This window comes from Gossypium raimondii, chromosome 11 (genome assembly GCF_025698545.1).
Source record: "Gossypium raimondii isolate GPD5lz chromosome 11, ASM2569854v1, whole genome shotgun sequence".
NCBI lineage: Eukaryota > Viridiplantae > Streptophyta > Magnoliopsida > Malvales > Malvaceae > Gossypium > Gossypium raimondii.
The window spans coordinates 17,511,163-17,517,162 of record NC_068575.1 but is presented as its reverse complement, the minus strand read 5'-3'; positions in this window follow the sequence as shown (position 1 = coordinate 17,517,162).

Below are 6,000 nucleotides of genomic sequence, written 5' to 3'. Positions count from 1 at the left end.
TCTTCTAGGAATCATCCGTTTCGAACTCAATACTAGGCATCTCCCCAATTGGACTTGATAAATGACATATCAGTCTTTCAATCCATTTTCTAATTTCTGATTAGACTAAGGACATGTTTAGGTTCGTCTACTAATATAAGCTATCTTTCCTTATTACCATCTGATCACGTATATCACTTAGTATTAGTTAAACACTAGACAACCAGTGAGCTAATATTTGCTTCTATTTTGTTTTACATGCAAAAATCATGAGGACAGTATACATAAGATATTTATGTAATTCATGAATAATTTTATTAAGCAATCTGTTTGAAAAAATTACAAGTGTACAGATGAAAATACTACACTTAGGGCACCATATCCAATAGTTTTATTGGTCAAAATGTACTATTAGTCTTTGTAATTGTATAGAATTTGATATTTGTGCCCTGTACTTTAAACGTTAAAAATTCAATCCTTCAACTTTTTCAATTTACAAATCCTAGTCCAGTCATCATCCTCAAGGCTAGTTTTTATCAAAATTTCTCAATTTAACATTTTTTGTTAATCATATGGCATGTCATATGAGGACAATCTAATCAAAATTCCAAGTTGACAATTTTTGACAGAAAATACTTACAATTTTAATGATCGTATTGAGGCTTTTAAATAAAAAAGTAGGGTTTAATTATTAACCTTTTTATGTATAGGGATTAAATCCCAAATTTTGTTATAGTATAGTGACTAACAACATATTTTAACTAGGTTCCACTACCCATCTTGTGCAACCCAAATACTTTCACAAGCTAGTTCTTCCAACTTATTAGGAACCACTTATAGCCATTACCCTTCATTGATCTCACATTTTTTACATCGAGAACTTCTTGGATAAGCTTACTTTACCTTGTTGGGAGTTAACTAACTTGTTGGGCAACAACGGTCGAGGTTCCTTCTTCAAACTCTTTGAGTCATCTATACTAAATGACAACAAACACCACTGCCACCTACTTTCCTTTTGCCCCCAACTCTTTATCTATTAAAAATTTATTCAATTGGTTGATTTAGAGCTAGACATCTCCTTAAAAGGGTGAAAATGTACCTTTTACCCCCCATGGAAAGAATATGTATTCTTTTAGGTGAAATGCCACATATCATGATCAAATAACCAAGGTTGGCCTAAAAGAATATGCCATGCATCCATCAGTACAACATAAGACACTGTTAATCATTTACATTACTACCTATAATTGATTTAGACATTGAGATTTCATGGGTGTCACAAATTCCTTTTTATGGACAAAGGTGTTTCCCCATAGGTAACTTTAACATGGCTACTTCTTAAAGATATAATTTTCTAAACTCTAACGATCTATAATGGAATCGTATATTTTAGAAACACAAATACATGGCAACTACATTGTTGGAGACATAATTTTTGTGAACTCTCACTGTCAACAATGGCATCACATACTTTAGAACCATAAACACGAGTCCTGAAAATGATTCACCTCCTCTAATCTTCATTGTCTATTATGTCGGTCGTTGCCCTTACCTTCATGAACATCAATGATTCCCCTTATACCATGTAAGTGTCTATGTTATCATCGTCTTCATTATAATCATCATACATGGGATTAGATAGTTCTTTGCCTTCTTTATCATGTTTAATTAGGTTTACCCTTCTCTTAGGATAAGCAAAAGAAGTATGACTTCATCACCAAAACCAAAACCAAAACGTCTAATTTGAGTTCCATTCCTTTTCTTATTGAAGTTGGATTACATGTAACACCCTGCCTTATTTATTCTTATTTCTGTAAATATCTAATGCAAATATGTATCTACTTCAGTGGTTAAGTGTTTTGGGTGTGTGTATGAGGTCTTGGGTTCAAGTCTCACATTTGATAATTTTGTTATTTTTTATCCAAGCCTTAACCTTGTTCAGTGGGCTTATATAAAATTCTCTGTTAATCCATATTAGAATGAGCCTGCTGGTTCGAGTGGTAAGGAGTTGGTGTGCTGGGGGTCCTGTGTTTGAGTCCATACGTTAGCGAGGATGTTATTTTTGCTCGGTTGTGTGTCAGTGTTTCGGTGGAGTTGGGATTCTAGGGTAGTTGGATGTGAATTAGTGGGGAGTTAGGATATTAGTGGGATTTTAAAATAGATTTTATTTTGTTTCTATTTTTTTCCCAAAATTTCCCTCATCTCTTTTGACTTTTTTTTCTGTGATTGGAAGAATTCTTTTTTTTCCTTACTTCTGAAATTCTGTCAAAATCTTGTCAATTAATCTCTATTTTTTAGTTCTTCGCTGTTTTTTGTCCTTTCTAGTAAGTGTGGTAAGTGTGGTTACTATTTCGAGTTATGGAATCATTGATTAATGGAGTTCGTCTTGTGTTTAAGAGAAGATTAAGAGGCTGAAGGCTTCTAATCGGTGTTGTAGTTGTACAAAATCATCATTGTTCAATCAAAGGTAAGGGTTTTTATGGTTTAAAGGATTGTCTATTTCATGGTAGTTTGGTTTGGTATCGGTTTAAGCGGCTAATACGGTGATTTATTGGTCAATTTTAGGTGTTGATGGTCTCGGGAGTGTTTTCGCATCAAAACTGAACCAGGTGTATTCCCAAAATACAAAAAAGCAAGCTTCAACGAAAGTCGAAAAACCTTACTGTCGACGCCACACGGGCATGTGTCTGGCCGTGTGGTTGGCTGTGTACGAAACACGACCGTGTGTTTGACGATGGCATGGCGGTGCACAAGACACGGCCGTATGGTGGTGTGAGTGTGGCTGTGTGGGCCACACGGGCTAGGCCAAGTTGGGCGTATAAGTTTTGGGCCAGGCCGTGTGGGCCACACGGGTGAGGCCAATCTGGGTGTGTGGGCCCACACGGGCATGTGGGCTCATAATTCTAAAATTTTCCCTAGGGTCACACAGGTTGTTCCGATCGGCTGTGGGCCTATCGTAGGGCTGGTAAGGGCTAACCAAACCCTAGATAATGTGATCTGTTATTCTGATAGTATGCTCTAAGTAGGATATTGTTATGCATGTCTGATTATTCTGTTAGATGTATATTTGATATCTATATGCAAGCATGTTAAGCATGATATTCTGTATCTGTAATCTGTAAATATGTTTGGGGTGGAAATTGTATATGTTGAGGAAGTGTTTTGTATGGAGACCTTCACCTCTATTCTGGTAGCTTAGCTGCATCTTATCTGATATGTGTCCTAATGACATAATATGGTGTGTAGGGATGGGTGGGTGTTTTTAACCCCACATGGTGTGATGGGATGGTCGGAGTTGGTGTGTAGAGGATGGGGGTAGGATTTTGTATATCTGATCTGTATATCTGATTCTATCATCTGTATCTATAATGGATATGAGTCCGAATCTGTTTCTGACTGTATATAAGATTTTTGAATGTTTGCATGTTTATTTTTGTTGGGTTACACACTGAGTTTACATAAACTCACATCTGTTTGTCTGCTATGTTCAGGTAATCCATAGACTTAGGCGGATCGGTGCAACAGAGACTCGGTAGTGACCACTCGAACGAGTACTGAATATACTTAGTAATTTATGGCTTTTATTTAAAATTATGGATTTAATTGAGAGTTTGTAATTTTTGGGACTCTCTGGACTGTATGGTTTTTAACTGTTGGCTTTGATTTCGTTTGCTTGTTTATTTGCATGGTTTGTCAAAATGTTTTATGAAAATGACGGTTTTACGCAAACAAAAGTTTTTCTGAAAATACGAACTGGATTTCCAAAATATAACGGTTTTGCTAGACTTTCGCTGTAAATCGTGTCCTGGCAAATGAAATAATTAAATAATGCTTCCGATAAAATTTTTAAAAATGAATAACGGTTTTATAACTTAAATGATCTATCGAACAACTGTAGAAAGTTTTATCAAAGTAACACTATTTTCAAAACCTCCTTTGTTACACTCCCTAATTCGGCCATAGCGTCTAGACCGGGTTTAAGGTGTTACATTACGTTTCAACCCGCAACCTCACTTTTTTTTGTCACTTTTTGTGTTTATATTGTACTTCCTCCATAGGCCTTATTCAAAGAACCAATTGTTGAAAAATCGGTAAAGAAAACAGTTTTAAATTTACAGCGACAGATTTTAAAAAAAAATTCAAAACTGAGTCAGTTTGTGATATTTATAGCAATAAACACTAATTGAATAGTACCTGTGCTTTGTGCAAGATGGACTCAAGTCAATCTTGGTTTTCGACCAAAAAATCTTTTTGCTATCCTTGTACCACAAATTGCGCCAAATGTGGGTTCAAGTAACACGAACCAAAAAAAGAAAAGAAACGAATTAATTACTTTCGGTAGAAAAGTAATTTCTCTCAATAAAAACCGCTAAAAGATCGTAATTCTTAGAAAATAAAATTTATTCTAGGTTAATAAATTCTCACTACTTTTTGGAAAAAATAAATAAAATCCCAATATTGTATGAAGTGTATTTTTAGGTCAACTAATGCTTTCTATTTATAGAGGGAATAACAAGAATCTGGGTTGAACAAGCCATTGATAAATAATATTATTTAAATAGAAAATACAATCCCACTCTAAGTGAGATAGGGATGAGTGACACATCATACCATTTTCTACTAGGGTTGTCACCCCTTACATGTTATATGAGGGCATGTTAAGTCTCTTATGTATTGAATCCAATTATATATGCTTCTTGAACTTTTGACTAAGCACTTTATAATTTAATTCAACTTAATATTTATTTTCTATTTCTCATAATAAATATTACTTATTCAATTAATTTAATTAATTTTTCAATTAAATAATTTTCTCAACCCAATTCTAATTTCGTTAAAGTTATAACAACTTCACCGTAAAAGAATTTATAAGAAAATATACTTAATTTCCTTATTCAACATACTCATAATGACTAATTAATTTAATTTCATTTTGAACTTTAATTATTTAATTATAATTAATTAAATAATAATTCAAAAATCTTAAATTAATTCTCAAGTTATTTTTGTACTTAGCGAGAAAACACATTCAATTGTGAGCACGAACTATTTCTGTTACTTCATTGTTTCCATTCATTTGGTTCTACATTCAATTCATTTGTGGTTTCAACAAACTAGCAAAAGGATTGATTGAAAATATATAATTAGGGCTCAAATAATTTATAATTAAATTTCAGTTTTTGACTATTAATTATAAAATTTATTTAGTCACAATTCATTTCACTAAAGTATTGTGATTGAACTCTCCCTAATTATATATCATTAAGAAAGCTACTTAACAAGTGTTCATCCAATGACCTTCCCATAAGTGTGTTAACTTTATAGGATATCGTTAATGCTTTGGGATAAATTCGTTCTCCTATATAATCATATTTTATCTCATGGTAGTCATTACATTTTCTTTTATAAAAAGTCAACTACTATCAAATAGAAATCAAATCATTTATCATAAAAACAAATGACTCGTGGTTATGTTTACTTTTCATCTATCATGTAATGTCAATGAGAGGATATCACTTATTCTTTAGTTGGGATATGAATTTCACTATTTTTGAATGATACTACATACTGCAAAAGTCGTATACCCAACACACTGGCTGTCGATTCCTTATCTATTAGAACTCAATATTTTACTTACATCAAAGTATACAAGTTGCACATACATAGTTCGTCATCCACTTAGTATTAAGGTATGCCACACTATAAATGTCACAAGTGAATAAATCCATCAATGAATATAGATCTATTCTACTTGGGTCTTGTTTGATGTATTGTTAGTATAGTCAATCACATGTATATCTCTATCTTCTGGGAATCTGCTCGATGCTCAAGACAAAACATCTCTCTAATTCAACTTGGTAGACAATATATTAATCTATTAATCGGTTTGTTTATTTTCTATTAGACTAAGGACATGTTTAGATTATATACTAATACAAGTTATCTTTTCGTATTACGATCCAACCACATAATACCGCTTAGTCTTAGTTAAATCTTAGATAATTAATAAACTAATATTCG